Source organism: Stomoxys calcitrans, chromosome 3 (genome assembly GCF_963082655.1).
Source record: "Stomoxys calcitrans chromosome 3, idStoCalc2.1, whole genome shotgun sequence".
NCBI classification, from domain to species: Eukaryota; Metazoa; Arthropoda; class Insecta; order Diptera; family Muscidae; genus Stomoxys; species Stomoxys calcitrans.
Genome location: NC_081554.1, coordinates 104,037,209 through 104,057,364, shown reverse-complemented (window position 1 = coordinate 104,057,364; position 20,156 = coordinate 104,037,209). Strand labels below are relative to the sequence as shown.

The 20,156-nt window shown below is 38.2% G+C and overlaps 1 protein-coding gene across 1 annotated transcript in view; it reads left to right on the top strand.

The window, feature by feature from the left end:
* The first annotated feature begins 12,498 nt into the window (after positions 1–12,498).
* The window catches only part of LOC106094071 (ATP-dependent RNA helicase me31b), an 89,110-nt gene continuing 81,452 nt past the window's right edge, over positions 12,499–20,156 (top strand). Inside the window, exon 1 of the mRNA XM_059365042.1 lies at positions 12,499–12,604. The gene's annotated coding sequence lies outside the window, so the exon portion shown is untranslated. The remainder of the gene's footprint in view (positions 12,605–20,156) is intronic.

The following is a 20,156-nucleotide window of genomic DNA, read 5'->3' as shown; positions in this document are numbered from 1 at the left end:
GAAATTATCAACCTATTCAGCTATTTTCGCCAAAATATTAAGCTGTGAGTCAAGACGGATTTAATAAGCTGTTCTCACGCGTACAGCCGGCCTGGTTTGACGGTATTAAGATGACAATTTTTTGTTTCCATTCTCTTTGTTGTTATCTTCTTTCTCGCAAATTCTCTGCTCATCTATGGAAACTTTTCACACACATATACACACACGCACACACATTTACAGGATCAACTGTCAAAACGCTCTATAAAAAATGGTGACGAAGATAATGCGAACTCATTCCGTATAAGTGATAATGAGTTCTAAAAGCGAAATAGTAGCAACATGTCGCTGCATCAGAATAAATTTCGCACAATTTAAATTGCAAATGTAATTAAATGTTCACAATGTGCTCTGATAGTTTGTGCTCACAATAATTTAATAGGAATTTTCATTTACAGGTTGTGGCAGTTGCCCAACAACAAAATATTGAGTGCACTATCTATCAAAATCGGTGATTAGTGAAACTCTGATGTTAAGTATGTCGCGCCATTTTTCGTCGTTTGTGTGAGTTATGCTTCTTAACTTAATGCAAACACACCACCAAAATTCGTTGACAGATAGTACACGTTGCGAAAAAAAAAATTGTACTCAGCTGTTTACGGTACACTACCTGGTAATAATGTCATGGCTTCAAGGCCTAAACAGAATGAGCGTGTTGAAGAGCATCGCGTAGAAAAATACAACTCTGCAAACAAATGCTAAAAAGGCAACACGCAAAAGATAAACAATTTTACCTGCGTGAAGTTAGCAACGTTGCTTTAATTTGAGTTTTCTGTTCAGCTTTTCAAGCGGAATGCTGTCAAACTCTAACAAAAAACGTCGGCGAAACGTTGGCTAAAAATAGGCGGAAAAGTAGGAATCTGTTTATAGTGATGAAAATGGCAAAATAATCAAAGTGGCAATATTTAAACCATTGCCGGTATCATTTGCGCATGTTTTATTGATTTCAATGGTTCGTTTCTCCTTATTTATTGCGAAAAAAACTAAATTATTGGGTTGCCCAAAAAGTAATTGCTGATTTTTCATATAGTCGGCGTTGACAAATTTTAAGCATTAATCGAATTGGATCGTCATGTAACTGAGCGTGAGATAGGAGAGAAGTTAAATATACCAAAATCAACTGTTCATTATCACATAAAAAGTCTTGGACTGGTGAAAAAGCTTGATATTTGGGTACCACATGTATTGAAAGAAATTCATTTAACAAACCGAATCAACGCTTGTGATATACACCTTAACGCAATGAATTCGATCCGTTTTTAAAACGAATCATAACTGGAGATGAAAAATGGATTGTTTACAACAACGTTAGTCGAAAACGATCATGGTCCAAGCATGGTGAACCAGCTCAAACCACTTCAAAGGCTGATATCCACGAAAAGAAGGTTATGCTGTCTGTTTGGTGGGATTGGAAGGGTGTGGTATATTTTGAGCTGCTTCCAAGGAACCAAACGATTAATTCGGATGTTTACTGTCAACAATTGGACAAATTGAATACAACCATCAAGGAGAAGCGACCAGAATTGGTCAATCGTAAATGTGTCATATTCCACCAGGACAACGCTAGACCGCACACATATTTGGTCACTCGCCAAAAACTGAGTGAGCTTGTCTGGGAACTTTTGATGCATCCACCATATAGCCCTGACCTTGCACCATCAGACTACCATTTATTTCGATCTTTGCAGAACTCATTAAATGGTAAAACTTTCGACAATGATGAGGCTATAAAATCGCACTTGGTTCAGTTTTTTGCAGATAAAGGCCAGAAGTTCTATGAGCGTGGAATACTAAATTTCCCAGGAAGATGGCAAAAGGTTATCGAACAAAATGGCAATTATATATTTGATTAAAGTTCATTCTAAGTATTATTAAAAATGCATTTACTTTCTTTTAAAAAATCCGCAATTACTTTTTAGGCAACCATAATTAAAAAAACAAAAAGCAAAACGTGTTTTGGTATGGAAACAAACACATTAAACTGCTGTCAAATTCCGCTTGCAGAACAATTAAAAATTTCGGCGACTATTCCGAAAGCAGAATAGAATACCAAACTTTATAGGGGAAATCAGTACCATTAATTTGGTGTATCATGCTTACCCCAGAACTGTTTCTCCAACATATATTCATTTACTGCCACTACAGTTGTCCAACAGAAAGTATTGAGTGCTCTATCTGTCAAAATCAGTGATTAGTGCAACTCTGTTTTTGAGTTGTTGTTGTTGTAGCAGTTTATTGTGTTCTATCTTTCGTCTGCTTGATTTTGTTCAGTGTCAAGACCCAGGAACTCTGCGACTAAGATGGGATGCGTTCACAGGGATCTGGGTCTGAGTCGAGTGGGTCTGGCCGGGCAGTTTTAAACAGGTAACGTGTATCGTGCGGTTCCTGGTTACAATCGGGACATACATCATGCACGTCGGCAACAATCCTTGCTCTGTAGAAGTTGAGAGGCTGCATCTGCCGGAACGTAATTGAGCCAAAACTACTCTAGATTGCCGGGGAGATCAATTTCTTCAGGTGCAAAGGGAGGCGGACGTTCTTCAAGGACGACACTCACCCGGTAGCCATTTACCGCATCTGCTACCGTGTCTGCATGAATGTTGTCCAGACCTGCTTGTAATGCCGCTTGATCTAGAGGTTCTCTCATGTAACGCTGAACCTCACACTCTAGATCATGTTGATCTACCTTAAGGCTTCTGGGCGTTGGATATCTATTTGGATTTGGATGGTCTCTGCGATAACAGCCCAAAAGATTTTGCTTAGACAGCATGTAGTTATGTCTTCGCACTAGTAGGATCTTGGCCTCCTGATGGATGTGGTCTACATGCAGGATATATTCATTTACAGGTAGTGGCAGTTGCCCAACAACAAAATATTGAGTGCACTATCTGTCAAAATCAGTGATTAGTGCAACTCTGCTTTTGAGTATGTTACTTGTTCGCGCCATTTATTTTTGTTTGGTTGAAGTATGGTTCTTAACTATAATACTCACACAACTAAAACTCGTTGACAGGTAGTGTACTTCGCTAGAAAAATTGTACTCAATTGTTTACGGTACACTACCTGGTAATTTTGTCATGGTCCACATGAGAACTGAGGAGACAGTCCGTCGCAGTTCGGAGGGCGACATTCTGACAGATCTGAATAATATTCCACTGCGTGTCACACAGGTGGCAATACCACACTGGCGCTGCATAACTTACTACAGACTGGCCAATTGCTTTGTACGTGGTCAACATGGTTTCTTTGTCTGCACCGCAAGTGTTGCCAGAAAGTGACTTGAGGACCTTGTTTTTACTTTTGACTTTATCGCAAATTGCTGTGGCTTGTGGGGAGAATGTGTATTTTGGGACACTTGATGGTCGGAATCATTTCTCCATCGACAGTCAGTCAGCTTGGCATTCACCTCACGCACATTTGTAGCGATCAATGTGACTGAAGATTTGATGGCATATATCTTCAAATTTCTTGCAGCGAAATATGAGGCAAGTTCGTTGAGGTAGACGTTCAAATTATCGCAGATGTCAACAATGGGTGGGGACCTTATACCATGATCGTACAATCGTCCGCATATGATACAATCTCTATGCCATCTGGAGGGGGTGGAATGGAGGATAGGAAAAGTTTAAACAGTGCCGGAGATAACACCTCACCTTGGGGAACTCCCTATTTTACGCTACTGGGTTTCGACTTCTTAACCCTAAATTCCACAAATGACTGGCACACAGATAATTCACGATCCAGCATTTCAGGCCTGGCTGGAGGGACGTGTTGGCGATGTCCTCATATAATTTGGCATAGCTGACCGTGTCGAATGCCTTCGATAGGTCCAGTGCCACGAGGACCCTCCTATCACATGGCCTGGGCTGATTAAAGCCACGGCAAATGGGTGCGGTGATAGCATGCAAAGCTGTTGTTGTGCTATGCAGTCTTCGAAATCCATGTTGATGCTCGGCGAATGGAAATTCTCCTACGAGGCTCGGTAGAAGTAATGCCTCAAGCGTCTTTGCTACTTGTGAAAAAAGGGAGATCGGTCTGTACAACTCCCCCAAACTCGGTTCCTTTCCAGGCTTCAGTAGCGGGATGGCTCTGGCCATTTTCCAGCCATCGGCAAATATAAGAGTGGTCAAAGACAGGTTGAGGACAGTAGTGAGGTACTCAACTGCAGGTAACACCAGATTCTTTAACATCAATAAAGAGATTCCGCCGGGGCCCAACGCCTTGGATGATTTGGCGCAACGGATGACATTCGTATCTTCCCCCACGGTAAATTGTGATGGCTATTCATCAGCTCGGGCATCACGAATACGGCGAATGGCTCTCCTCCTTGCCCTGTCACTCTCGGGATGCATAATAAATCGACGGTTGAACAACCCGGCGCATCTCTTCGGATCAGTCACGGTTATTTCGTCAAAAGTGACTAAGGTCCTGTCATCCCGTCTACCGGGGTTCGAGAGTGACCTAACAGTAGACCACAGTTTACTTAAACCGGTGCCTAAGTTACATTGCTCCAAGTGTTCCAGCCACAAATTCCGCCTATATTCGTTGACTACCCTGTTTATTTCCAGATTCAGCTCGCTGATTCTGGGGTTAGTGGGATCCATACAACGAATCCCATCACGCTTGTCTGCGAGTACCACTGCCTGCGCCGGGAAATTGGGTCGCACTTGCGGTATTCGACCGGCTGGTATAAAGCGAGCGGCTGCTGCGTTAATGATGTCTCGGAATTTCTTCTCGGCCACAAGCACATGAGAGGCGGGTGGCTGTTCACTGAAGCTGCGATTGGTATACTCTCTGAATCCAGCCCAATCGGCCTTCTTATGATTGATAAAGGTCCTGCGTTCAAAGGTTATGAAGTCGGGTGGTCGGTCGATGGTGAAAATTATGGGATGGTGGTCTGACCCCAAAGAGATGATGGGTGCGTCACTCAGAAGATGCAATGGAAATGTCTGGCGAGCTGCTCGTAATCCTAGTGGGGGCATCCTGATTCACCGTGCAAAACGTGGAGCTTTCAATCTGCTCCGATAAAGCTATGCTATGCTATTCATTACTTAGGGGAGAATGTCATGAAGTGTGATGTGCTTTAAAGTCCCCTAGAACCACGTTGTATGGCTCTCTCTCGGCAGTTCCAGACCTGACTGCTCTCCCCATGCACTCCATGTAGGGGTCACTAGCACCAGGCGCAGGCGAGAATGGTGTATCACGGAATGGTGTATCACGAAGGCCAATCCCCCTCCTCCATCCCTTGAGCGATCATTACGTAGCACATTGCATTCGTGACAGTCCCGGCCGATACGGAATGACTATGAGTACCACACATGCTGGAACTTTGAGCTCCGACTTGTGTGGTGCCCATCACACACCACTTTTAGCTGAAAGCTACCGGGCGCGTCAACAGGTTGCGGATGGTGGAAAGCTTTTTTTGCGGAGTAGCTGCAAATACGGCCGCGGGCAGTCAGCGATTTTCGAGAGTTAGGAGTCAGGTGGCACTGGCTCTTAATTAAATACTGAGTGACAATGATACTCGAGATGACAAGGCGAGTTATTGGCGCCTTCAAATAACCAATGGCCAACATCAGCGTCTGTTCCCAAGTTAGGGGCGATTGGCGGTGAGCGTCGGATCTTGGAGCAAGATCCACAAACCCTTGCGGTTGGGGCGCTGGGCCAGCCACCCGCCCCGGAAAACATAGAACTACTATGAAAAACAAAGAAATAGTTAAAACGGACCCCCCCAACGTTGACGACCCACGCAAACGAAAAAAGGACCATGATTTGCGGATCTGCACCTGGAATGTCCGCACTCTTTATAGAGAAGGTGCAGTATACGCACTGGCGGATGTATTAGAGAAGTACAAGGCAGACATAACCGCCTTACAGGAAGTGCGATGGACTGGGAATGACGTCACTATAACACCAAACGGTGACGAACTATACTATAGCTGCCACAACACGAGGCATGAATTTGGCTGCGGATTTGTGGTTAGTCGAAGACTGAAACACCTAGTCTCCAGCTTTACTCTGGTGGATGAGAGGCTAGCCACAATCCGCATAAAAGCCAAATTCTTCAACATCAGTCTTATTTGTGCCCATGCCCCGACGGAAGACAAAGACGAGTAGACCAAGGATAATTTCTACGAGCGCCTAGAGAGAGAATATGACCGCTGCCCCGCCAATGATATTAAAATCGTTCTGGGAGATTTTAATGCGAAAATAGGGAAGGAAGACGTTCTTGGTCCAACAGTCGGAAAGTTTAGCCTCCACGAGATAACGTCCAGCAAATGGTTGAGGCTGATAGATTTGGCCGCGGCAAAAAAGATGGTAGTTAATAGCACCAGATTTCAACATAAAAATATTCACAAAGCCACATGGCTGTCACCCGATCAAAACACGAGAAACCAAATTGATCAAGTTGTGATAGATGGAAGGCATTCATCCAGCGTGTTAGATGTACGGTCGATCCGTGGAGCGAATATAGATTCGGATCATTACCTCATTGCAGCAAAGGTTCGCACCCGTTTGAACATGGCGAGGAAAGACCGATCTGACACTGCACGGAAGCTGGATATTGAAAAGCTGCAAACACAACAAATGGCAACGGCATACTCCACTCGACTGACCCAACTGCTTGATGAAAGCACTCCTTGTTCCGATGATATAATGGCGCAGTGGCAAACTATTGCCCACTCCATGGAAAATGCCGCGAAATCCGTACTTGGTTACCGGAAGCCTCCTCCAAGAAACTCATAGTACGACCAAGAGTGTCAAGATGCTACTGAAGCCAAGAATGCGACATATAGAGCAACCCTGCAATCAGTAGCAACGCGCCAGATCAGGGAGTAGTATCGGGAGAAAAGGAGAAAAGGAGAAAGGAGAAACGTCTATTCCGCAGAAAGAAAAAGGGAATGGAAAGGAGTCAGAATGAAGTCCGGAAATTCTACCATAGAATTAAACATCAAACCGATGGCTTTGGTGCAGGCACATCCTCCTGCAGAGACAAAGAAGGAAATCTGGTAACTGACACACATAACATGCTGAGGATATTGAAAGAACAATTTACCCAACTGCTAGTGTCCGATGTTGGCGGCGAAAAGGATACCGCAGAACCAATCCCTGATGATGATATAGAATGTTTACCTCCTAGTCAGAATGAGGTCCACGTAGCAGTGACCCGACTAAAGAACATCAAGGCAGCAGGAGCCGACGGGTTACCCGCTGAACTATTTAAGACCGGATTCGACACGCTGATAAGGCGTATGCATCAGCTTATCTGCGCAATCTGGCTAGAAGAACGCATACCCGATGATTGGAACCTCAGCATACTATGTCCCGTATACAAGAAAGGAGACGAGACGGAATGTGCTTTAGACCTGGTAAATCTACCCTAGACAAGATATTCAACCTGCGCCAAATCTTGGAAAAGACCCGAGGACAAATCAACACCTATCATCTCTTTGTTGGCTACAAAGCCGCCTTCGATACTTCTTCACGTTCAAAGGTATTTCAAGCCATGTCTGCGTTTGGTATCCCTGCAAAAGACTCTGCAGGATGACACTTGGTGATACGCGTTCCTCAGTAAGAATAGGAAAGAATCTCTCGGAACCATTTAATACCAAAACAAGGAGACAGTCTATCGTGTGATCTCTTTAACATCCTGCTGGAGAAGATTATACGATATGCAGATGTGAATAGATATGGCACACTTCCAACCAGAGTACATGTGAGCAACATCACTAACACTGACAAAGACCCAGTTACAATTAGAAGTTTGACGATCGCGTTTATTTTGCGTAAGAAAATGACTTGTTGCACAGCGACTGTGGTTGTGCTTTCAATGAGCGTCCCAAAATGTAAATTTTCCCATTTCTTTAAAGCATGATATGACGAAACGAACACATTTCGGCAAATCTGACATCTTAATGCTGTTAAAATTGGCCGGCTATTAACATTTGATCCTCTTAACGAAAAATAATGTATTCATATTAAATTCAATGTATTTTGGCTAACCCATGGCGAAAGAATTAAAGGTGGTCTCATTTGTACAACAACCACAAATCACATGGTGCAATCTGCCATCTTGTCATCAAGCTGATCGGCGTTTTGCCAACACACACAAAGAAATTTGGGTGCGTGTGTGTATACGTGTTCGTACATGAGCAGGGTATGCGAGAATATAACAACGAGAATATAAACAAAAATCTGACTTCTTTAAACTGTCAAACTTGGCCTGCTTTTAACAGCTGCTCGCGTGAGACCACCTTTTTAAATTCGCACTTGGCATAACCATTATAAATTATAATGTATGAAAGCAAAAAAAAATATTTTTTATATATTATAAGCCTTTATCGTTTAAATTAAAATTCAATAAACTACTTATTAATTTTTATGGCATGAAATTTACAACTAATTTAATATGTCAACTGATGGCTTGTACTCCTTTATTTTTTCACCGGTAAAATACAGGTTTTTCACGATTACTTTTTTGAAACACTACAAAAATCTCAATGATAACATAAAGCTTTTATGAATTTTTTTCCATAAGTAAAGAAGAAATGTCGTTATGAAATCAGCAATTTTGTTTGCTTCAAAATCGTTTATCTAAAATATGTAATCATGAAAATTTTTCGCAAAAATCGAACATAGTACCACCCATGACACAATTACCAGGTAGTGTACCGTAAGCAGCTGAGTACAGCTGCGAAGTGTACTATCTGTCAACGAGTTTTGGTTGTGTGTGTGAATTCTATTTTAGAACCATAACACACACAAACGACAAAAAATGCCGCGATCTTGTACAATAACATACTTAACATTAAAGTTGCACTAATCACTGATTTTGACAGATAGTGTACTCAATATTTTGTTATTGGGCAACTGCCACTGCCTGTAAATGAATATATTTTTGTACCATCCTTGACTTGTGATCTTCAGTAAATTTATAGTGAAACGATTTTTCTGTTTGGAATGAAAAACGGCGGATGCAAATTATACGCATTGGAGAGTTATTTCGACTTCATTGCATATCCAGTGTTTTCATGTTTTTACATACATAATAATTTTATTTGTACATAAAAAAGCTTAGTTTTTATAAATGCAAATTTATCGTCCAACAAGTGTGTCAGATTGTTCAAACAAATGTATCGTTTTTTGTCACCATGTGTTTGCGAGCGAAAATTTGACTAGAGCTGTGTGGCAGTTGTCCAACAACAAAATATTGAGTGTACTATCTCTCAAAATCAATGATAAGTGCAACTCTGCTTTTGAGTATGTAACTAGTTCGCGCTATTTTTAGTTGTTTGTATGTGTTATGATTCTTAACTAAAATACACACACAAACAAAACTCGTTGATAGATAGTCCCCTTCGCGAAAAAAAATTGTGCTCAGCTGTTTACTGTACTCTACCTGGTAATTATGTCATGGTTTGTTCTACCGCTTTGGTTCCATAGTGGATTTAGTGTCCTGCCCTTCAGTGCCAAAATAGAAATCTGGAAGGATTTCTCTACGAAAAATAGTTCTGGGATATGTGTGGTACACCATATTAAAGCTGCTGATCGTTCCTTCAGTTTGGAGTACGCACTTTTTTGAATGAAATCCATTTATGGCTTCCATACTGGATTTTGTACCCTGCCCTCCCGTTTCAAAATAGAAATCTGGAAGGATTGTTCTACTTAAAACAGTTCTGGGGTATGTGTAGTATACCATAGTAAAGGTATTGATCTCCCCTTTAATTTGGTGTATGCCCTTTTATGATCAAAGTTCATTTATGGCTTCCAGACTGGATTTAGAGCCCTACCCTCCATTTTCGAAACAGAAAACTTGAACGTTTGTTATACGAAACACAGTTTTGGGATAAGTGTGGAACGCCAAATTTAAGGTACTGATCTCTTTAATTTGGTGTATGCCCTTTTATGATCAAAGTTCATTTATGGCTTCCAGACTGGATTTAGAGCCCTACCCTCCATTTTCGAAACAAAAAACTTGAACGTTTGTTATACGAAACACAGTTTTGGGATAAGTGTGGAACGCCAAATTAAAGGTACTGATCTTTGCTATAAATTGGTATATGCACTTTTTTGATCGAAGTCCATTTATGGCTTCCAGAGTGGATATAGTGTCCTGCCCCCAGTTTCGAAACAGAAATCTGAAAGGTTTGTTCTACGAAAGACAGTTCTGGGATATGTGTGGTATATCAAATAAAAGGTATACCTTTAATTTGGGACGTGCGCTTTTCTGAACAAAGTCCATTTATGGCTTGCCGACTGAATTTTGTGTTCTTTCTTCTTTAGGAAAGCGCTTCACAAAGCAAGATATGCAATCCCTTCGACGAACTTTATAGACAAACCTCACTATTAAATTGACAATATGACACTTGGAGCAAATCTAGATTTGCGACGAGATTTCGGAAATCTCGTGTTTTGCAACGAGGTGTCCCATATATTTTCAATGTGAGCAAATCTACTTATTTGAGGAGATTTGCAGCAAATCTCTTTCCAAATTCAAATGCAACACTGGGTTAGCATTGAATGTCGGTTATTATTGGGATTTTTGAGCAGCACTTTTTCTTAAAATCTGACAATTTCTTATTGAAATTACAAAATTTAGTAATAATTTAAAAAATCGTTTCATAAACTTAATTGCTGACCACAAGGTATATGCTGAATGCAATATAAATGCTAATCACAACAAAATCGCTGTCAAAAACGTCACTGCTGACAAATAAGACCGCATAAAGCCTGGTACTGTATTCTTTTCCACAGTTAAAACACACACATTTTTCACGGGTTACTTTTTTTATACACTTCTTCTTAAAGATTCTTTCATAAGTAATGAGAGAATGTCCTACTGAATGAAATCAGCAAGTTTTTTTTTCTTCAAAATCTATTATCTAAAAAAAGTAATCACGAAAAAATGTCGAGAAAAACGAACATAGCACCGGCCATTAATCGTAGTGGAAACGGGTTTTGGAGATTATCTCAAATCAAATGGATTTGGGCTATACTGGAAACATGGTTTTACCAAATTCAAATTCCTTTGGATTTTTTCTGAGAAAACCTCCAAACCATAAAGCACTTAATGGTACCATGACATAATTACCAGGTAGTGTACCGTTAACAGCTGAATACAATTTTTTCTCGCGAAGTACACTATCTGTCAACGAGTTTTGGTTGTGTGTGTGTATTATGGTTAAGAACCATACACACACAAACCTGTAAATGAATATATCTTGGCTGGTACTATGTTCGTTTTTCACTGTTGAAAACCCAAAATTTTCGCTTTTACTTTTTTGAAACACTACACAAACAACAATGATAAAATAACAATTTTATTAAATTTTTACCATAAGTATTGAGGGAATGTCCTACGAAATGAAATCATCAAGTTTATTTCCTTTAAAATCAATTATCATAAAATAGTAATCGGCGAAAAAAATCACGAAAAGCGAATAAAGTACCAGTCTTAAGACATTAATAAAGAATGCACAAGAATTGGTCATATTCGAAAAGCAAGGCGGAATTAAAAAGATGGTCTCACGCAGTTAACAGCCGGCTCCTTCAATCGTTCTGGGAGATTTTGAAGCAAAAATAGGGAAGGAAGACGTTCTTGGTCCAACAGTCGGAAAGTTTAGCCTCCACGTAATTGGTTGAGGCTGATAGATTTCGCCGCGGCAAGAAAGATGGTAGTTAATAGCACCAGATTTCAACATCTTCTTTCTCGCACATTCTCTGTTTATGTAAGCACACAAATTTCTTTGTGTGTGTGGAAAAACTTTGATCATCTTGATGACAAGATGGCGGATTGCACCATATGATTTGTGCTTGTTGTACAAATGAGACCACCTCATGCCCACCTTTTCGCCATGCTCGAAAAGATGGAAAAATTACAGAAGATTACATCTTACGGATACAGTCCCAAACCCTTCCAGACAAGGCGTCAATGTGAGATTTAACGATAATTCGGATTCAATAATAATCCCCAAACACCTATGCCGATCAAAAAACTCAATTACAGAGTTACCAACGAATATGTTTAAGGGTTTCATTTCAAATAAGGCATTGTTTTCAACACACAAAGAAACTTGCGATCGTGTATTTACGTGTGCAGGTAAAACTAGAGAGAGAGAACATCTTTTTAAGATTAAAAAAACGCAGATGTGTTATAAGGACTGTGACATTTAGTTATTACAAAGTCAAAACAAAAATAAAAAATTGTACTCAGCTGTTCTCATGACCTCACCTTTTAAATTCATCCTGGTGCGCAATTTTAACAATAGCAAAATTTTCCATGTCAAGACAAGAACATATAGTGAGAATGAACCTTAACAAACATTGCCTTTTATTGCCAGGCATGTGCTTTCAAATTTGAAAAAAAGTTTTGGCTTAAAAGACCACGTTCGCCATAGGTTTTATTATTGGTAGGCATTACTGGTTGCATGTTGTATGCAAAACTGGTCATGGTTGGTATCACTGAAATAATCTAAGTCATTTGGAAAAGTACATCGCATCCGAGGTTTTCAAAATACATTTTTTTTATAATAAATCTTCTTTTTAAAAAGTCATTCTTCAGTTGGTATGTACATAAAACATAACTAATTCTGTGAAAATTAGCACACAAAAATAGAACAACAATTATAGAAAACTATTTAGTTCCTAGTGTTTGTCTTGTAAAGATTTGAGTGAAAGTGGATATTCATACAGAACTTAGATTGCCAACGATATTGATACTTATGTTTCTCAAAAAAACTCTAATTTAGCTTTAAATAACAGCATTTCAATATTATTTGGCATTTTTGTACGCTCAGCAAGACGGAAAAAACAACGTTCACCATGTAGTTCCGGCCATTTACAAATATATTACACACCCGTCACGTTTTGAAATTTGTTTGCAAAGTAGTAAGTTCTACACTTTTAAGAAATTAAATATTTATAAAAAATTGCCGACATGTTTTTTTTTTAATTTTTTTTTTGTCGTTCCGGTAGCCGGTAAATCGGCTGTATATTTCAGTTTGGTAATTTGATTATACTGGCAATTTCATGTTTGTTATATTCTCCGAATGCTAATCATTCAGTAATATACAGTAAGTTGCTATTTATTTAAATGTTTGTACCGTAATAAGCGCCATAATTTGCTTGCATCTACTTTACCGAAATAGTGACTAAGTGAAATGAATAATCCCATTATGGGCCGTAGTGACATTCTGAGCGGACAAAAGCGTACTGACTGCCTTTTCGCGATCCCAAAATTTACCCAGTCTAACGAATAATAATCCGTTATTCGGTCATAACGTTAAGGAGCAAATCTACCTTAAATTTTTGAATACAGCCGTAAATCCCTAGTGAGTTATGATGGAAATAGTAAAATTTATAGCAAATTCTTTTCAAAGAAACAAAATTTTAATATTTTACTATATAAAATGTAAATTGTTTTAGATTACAATAGCCACTCCTCAAAGCATTCATTTGGTATAATTCAACTAATTAACCAGAAGAAGTTTGAAGAAAATTATAAATTAAGCCCTCTTTATTTACCATCTAAATTTAGAAATATTTCTCTTTCTTCATATGTCCAACAGTAAAAAATAGCCAAGAACAATTTAAACAAAAATCTTGTTGAAATATGATAATACAAATTTATTTTTGGCAAAAGTTTGTATAACTTCTGTTTGATACAGACCCACTCGATTCAGACCCTCTGGACGCACCCCTTTTTGTCGCAGAATTCCTGGATTCTGGATACTCAACGGAATACAAAAAACGAAAGAGAAGCTTTAGTTTATATATGCAAGCAATTAAAGGCCTGGGTAGTGATTTAATGCCACATAGAAAAAATATACGTACGTAAAATATGTAAAAATCGGTTGAAAAACTTTCGAGTTATTCAATACTTTTGATCAACCTTTTCGAGGCCTATTTCTCAAGACCTAGCTCCGTCCTCCGAGAAACTATACAAACTATGTGATCAGTGGAATCGGTGGGGGGCCAGTAAGCTGCACTTGGGCCGGAAATTTTTATTTACAATAAGACCTAATAATCTTATGATTAGAGTATGATTGATTACGTACTAAAAGGATTATTTTAGTTTAATTACAATTTCTAAACAAAAAATAGTTGTAAAAATATTTAAACATGTGGAAAAGGGACATTTCAACTTGCTTGCGTTGCTTAAAAATTGTATCGGTGTTGGTAAAGAGTTCCATAGACAGACTGAATGAAAAAGGAAATGCCATTCGGACACTAGCAGATTGTGTCGTATTGGGACAATCAATATCCTTTTAATAGCCTATTATAGGTTTAAAAAGGCTTTGTTCAGTAAGCAAACCAATTTGCTAACTGATATATAATCGAAAGACTTTGAAGCGGACAATTACATATATTTTGAAACATGACCATGAAAGTACCCAAAAAGTCAAAGCAAAAATAAAGGTTTTTTAATGGGTTTGCAATCTATTGCAATACATTGAATTCATTAAAAATTCATTTAATAAGTAAAAGGCGTTAAATAATGCAATAGAAATTGTTCTAATGTTACGTTGTATATAATTTATTGCAAATTGAGATGTTCCGATGGCTATTGTATTTGTGTGGAGGTGGCGATCCTCGTCAAACATGTGTAGGTGAGCAAGCTCGTTTCGATCCAAAGGACCGATCGCCGCGGGAACAGGGTGGCCATTGGTTATTTAAAGGCGCCAATAACCTGCCTTATCATATCGACCATCATAGGCACTCAGTATTTGTGCAAGAGCCGGTGCCGCCCGGCCTCTCACTGAGACTCTCAGCTCGATACCGCTGATTGTCCGTGACAGCCCTTGCAGCTACTCCGTATGGAGCATTCACTATCCGCAACCTGTGGACGCGCCCGGTAGCTCAGCTAAGCTTCTCGTGACAGCAATGAACACCACACAGATCGGACCTTAATGTTCCAGCCTGTGTGGAGTTCACAGCTATCCCGTGCCGGGAAGACAAGAGTGGGCCCAAGATAGAACATTGAGGCACACCTCTATTCATTACTAAGGGCGTGACCTGGCAGCAGTGATGACTACAATTTACCAGCAAAAAGTGTAACCAAAATTGAAAATGCGTAGAAATGAGTAAAATTTTGCCTAAAAAAGCACTAACTTAAATTTTGGACAATTTTTCGTATTGGTGTATAGTTTTAACGAAAAATATTTGCTATGGTAGCTTGGAATAAGTCAAAAAATCCAGAAAATCAATAAGTGAACGAAATGGCGGGATAGGGATAGGCATTATCTTCGCATGTTTCCATTCCGCAGAATACTGGCTTGTTGTAGGACTTTTTTTGTGCTCTAGCATTCGTCTGTTTGATTCTGTTGAGTGTCCAGATCCAGAAACTGCGAATAAGAGTGGGTGCGTCCAGGGTGATTTTGTTCTGAGTCGAGTGGGTCTGGCTGGGCAGTTAACCAGGTGACGTTTGTCGTGTGGTCCCTGGTCACAATCGGCACATAAATCTTAAACGTCGGCATCAATTCTTGTTGTTGTTGTGTCAGTATGTTGTACTCTAAGGCGGGAGCCCTTGCCGATGGAGAATTCCATAAGGCACACCCTCGATTTCGATGAATAATGGTTCACATATGTAAAACTCCTGGAACACGAATTTCTGGTTCATGTTTGGGTCCATGATCACTCCTTAGAAACCAAAACCTCCGTGGGGTTTTCCAAAAATGCAGCGGAAGATATTGTTTCTCCAATTATAAAAGAAAGAGTAGCGAGACTGGTTTAGGTCTAGCTACCGACATAAATTTATAGTAATAAATATATTTTTTTTACTGTAACTTTAAGAAATACATGCGTTGGGGAAGTAAACCCAACAGAAAAACATTTATCTAGAATATGTTGTAATTATATAGATGCTTAAGACGCCTTTATGCGATTACTATGTATGTTTTTATCATAAATAAGAGTAGAATTTTAGAACTTTATAAATTTAGCTGTTTTCAATGAACTGGTGAATGAATCGAGTGAAAAAAAGTAAAAGCGTGAAAAGTTCGACCGGGTCGAATCTTGAGAACCCACCAAATTTAAATTTAGTTGAAGGGCATAATTTTATTCTACATACCAAGCTTCTATTAAACCGCGAGAGATTGGTTTATATGGGAGCTATAACAGATTATAAAACGATTCGGACCGTACTTGCATAGTTGTTGGAAATGCAAAATTTGAGCCAAATCGGACAAAAATTGCGGCTTGTAAGGGCTCAACAAGACATGTTGGAAGATCAGTTTATATGGGAGCTGTTTTAGGTTATAGACCGATTTGGACCGTACAGTGCAGAGATGTTGTGGGTAATAACTGAACACTACTTGCAAAATTTTAGCCAAATTGGACAAAAATTGCGGCTTCCAGGTGCTCAAGAAATCAAATCGGGAGATCGGTTTATATCGGAGCTCTATCTAAATCTGAACCGATATGGCTCATTTGCAACGACCTACATCAATATTAAGTATCTGTGTAAAATAACAAGCATCTAGCATTACGCATTTGACCGCTGTCGTGATTTCGACAGACGGACGGACGGACATGGCTATATCGACTAAAAACATCGCGACAATCAAGAATATATTGGGTTGCCCAAAAAGTAATTGCGGATTTTTCATATAGTCGGCGTTGACAAATTTTTTCACAGCTTGTGACTCTGTAATTGCATTCTTTCTTCTATCAGTTATCAGCTGTTACTTTTAGCTTGCTTTAGAAAAGTGTAAAAAAAGTTAATTTGATTAAAGTTCATTTTAAGTTTTATTAAAAGTGCATTTACTTTCTTTTAAAAAATCCGCAATTACTTTTTGGGCAACCCAATATATACTTTATGGGGTCTTACATGAATATTTCGAGGTTCGAGGTGTTACAAACGGATTGATTAGTTTGTCTATGCCGTTATTGATTAATTGAAAAAGATATAACTTTTAATCATAACATTTCATAACTTTTTTTAGATTCTATTAAAAAAAATATATTGAATAAATTATTTTTTTTATTGAAAATCACGGAACGTAAAATTTTGTTTTTACTGAATTCTACTTTCCGTTTACGGGCGACAGACGTTTGGTAATCGTTTGCCCGCGATTTCATAAAGCAAAACAAAACAGCTGACACGTTTTCCTACATTTACGGTATGTTTACGAGAGCATAACCAGGCCTTAAATTTAATTATTATCAATAGCACCTGGCTAAAAAAACAGGTTCGATTCAACAATATTTTCTATCAAAACGGAATTTGAGTTTGCCACTGGCTTTTTATAGATCCCACCACGGTATGAATATACAGTTGCAATAAATTTACGTTTTTTAAGGTTTATTACAGTTTGCAGTATTTTAAAATTCGTGGAAGTTTTTTTTTTGTTTTCGAAACGAGCTCAATGATCGGAGATGCAAATGGAAAAGGAAAGCCAAAGATAGCAACACACACCAACCACTATGGGACGCGTTTCGTCTTTGGTTAGAAGACTTTTCAACCATATTAGGCGTGATGGCTTCAAGGGCCGTGCATTGATATATTGTATTTGAATCGTATTAATAGTGAAACGCATCTATGATACAATTATTTCGTTAAATTTTCATTAATATACAGTTATGTGCAAGCAAAAAGGGACAGCGGATAGGCAGACTATTTAAGGATTCTAAAGCCCGTAAGATGAAAGCTAAATTTATGATTTATTGCAATTTTTTTATTGCATATACACTTTAAACAATACCCATTACGAAAATGTCAAACACGTTCTGATGTTTTGAAGATAGCACTATTGCTACAAAGAGTCCAATTTTAGATTATGCGAAATAAAAGAGATAGGCAAGCAAATTCGTATTAAAAAATGTCGAAAATTCATAAAAAGCTGTTGCTAAAGAGACTAAAAAGCAATAATTCGTTTGTAGAAATGTTAAAACAAGTGTTTAGGTAAAATATTTTATTTTAAATTAAGTTTTTCTACCTTAAACCTGGGACGATATAGGAAGATCGAGGCACTGTAACCATATTACAAGAAAAAATATGCAAAACTTATTAAACTTGGAAAATTATATTGGAAATAGGCTAATTCTGATGGAAAATGTTGTGAAGTGTGTACCCAAATAGGAAACTTGGGCCAAGAAAGCGAAAATTGTGAGGCGAAACTTAGAAGATCAGAAAAACCTGTTTATATTGTCTAAACAAAAAAAAACTTTGTAAAATATTAATGTTCTTACTTCAATTCTTCAAAAAAAAAAAACAATAGTTCTTGAAAGTTAAACAATTAAAATGATGCCTGTATTGTCAAAATAGATTATTCAAAAAAGGTTGATATATTCGAAATAGGAAGGAGAGGAATGACGCAATATTCTTTGATCTGTTTACTAAAAAATATTTTTAATAGCCCAAATAGGGGATAATATCACGTAATGAGACCGGCAAAAGACTCGGCAAACCTCAAGTACTCCATATAAACCGTCAAACATTTCGTTAGAAATATTATGATTTGGGGAATGTTTCTCTTGTAATATCTAAAAATTACGTTTAAATTTTAGAGAACTGTATCATTACATTATCTGAAGACTAGGGGCAAGTCAGATAATTTACAGATAACCTTGGTATAGGAGCAATAAAATATTTGTCCTGGAGCGGCACTAAAAGTCTCCGAATTTAAATTCGATTGAAAATCAATGGAATATTGTTAAAACTCAATAAGAGGATTACTTTTTTTTAACACAAGATATCGTTAAGTAACTAATGAGCTGCTAGAACACAATTTGGCTACATTCGTAACTCAAAACTTGCCTTCCTTTTTCTAATTTTGTATTTTTTCGTTTAAAACCCAGAAGTGTCCCTATTATTCAACAAAGTTTGATATATTCGAAATAGTCAAATATGACTTAAATTTCGATATTGTGTTTAAAAAGGCTAATAAACTAAAACTGCAAATATTTGCTATTTTCGTAAAGAAAATTTTTGCAATCGACATTCGTTTAAAAAATGCTATAAACCCTCGTTCTAGACCTCATTTTACGCGATTTAGAATGCTTTCTCTGTATATCCGCTGTCTCTATTGTTTGGCACATAACTGTATTGGAATTACCAGAACGGAGACCAATATTATGTAGACGTAACTGCGTTTTATACTTCTTCCTGTTTTCCGAGATCATTCTCAAGGTATTTTTCTTCATAAACGGCGTCAGAAGTTGAAAAATTATAGGGCCATCCAAGGGACTGCTGAGGTTTTTATTTTGTATGCTTTCTGTGGCCGCGTGAAAATTTTCAATCGTTGCATATATCGTTAAAAATAGTATTCCAGTTTTCAGACTTATTGTAGGGAATGCCATTGATGCGAAGGTCACAAGAAACGATCCAATTATCTTTCTTGAAACTTGAACCTTACGATTTTTCATTTCGCTACTCTTCCTGCCAATGTCATCATACCCGGTTTCATTATTATTAACTCTCATGAAATTCATTTAAAGTTTTTGTATCGGAGAGTTTATGAGGTTAGCCTCAAAATCTTCCAGCCTTTTGTTGATATGTGAAAGCAATCTCTCCTCACTTGCTTTTAAGAGAAGTGATTGCGAGTGATTGATTTCTAATATGTGCTCAAGAGAAAGAGGTCTTGCCATACGAGGAGTTTTTGAAATGCTCTCCTGAAGTGAAATCTCATCTCTCTCTCTCTCCCTTCGATGATGCTGTTATCTTCTCCAGAATCTCGCTGTGTAATTTGTCATTTGAATGTGTTATAACATAGAAAAGCTGGGCTTGGGATTCACAATTTAATCGCATCGACATTTTTATTTAGCACTTGTGTCCTCTTTCTCTAGTAGTGAGTGAGAAATTTCTTTTAGGCAGGAAAGTTTATGTGCTTTGTTGATGTTTGTTATTCTCCAACAAGGTTAGTTATTCTCCAACAAGGTATATATTATGTAAAAACTGTGTTATCTCATTAGGAATATTTTGACGTAATTCACAGAGTTTAAACCTGAAAAATCAATTCTTGAATGTTTGATTTGCTTATCGAAAAATCATTAACGTTATGTCCAAACACATCGATTATTGCTTCAATAATAAAAACGGCATTTCTATACTTATCACTATCTAATGCTAATACCAATTTTGGAGTGATGATTCTCTTTCTATTAATGCTGCTGTAGTC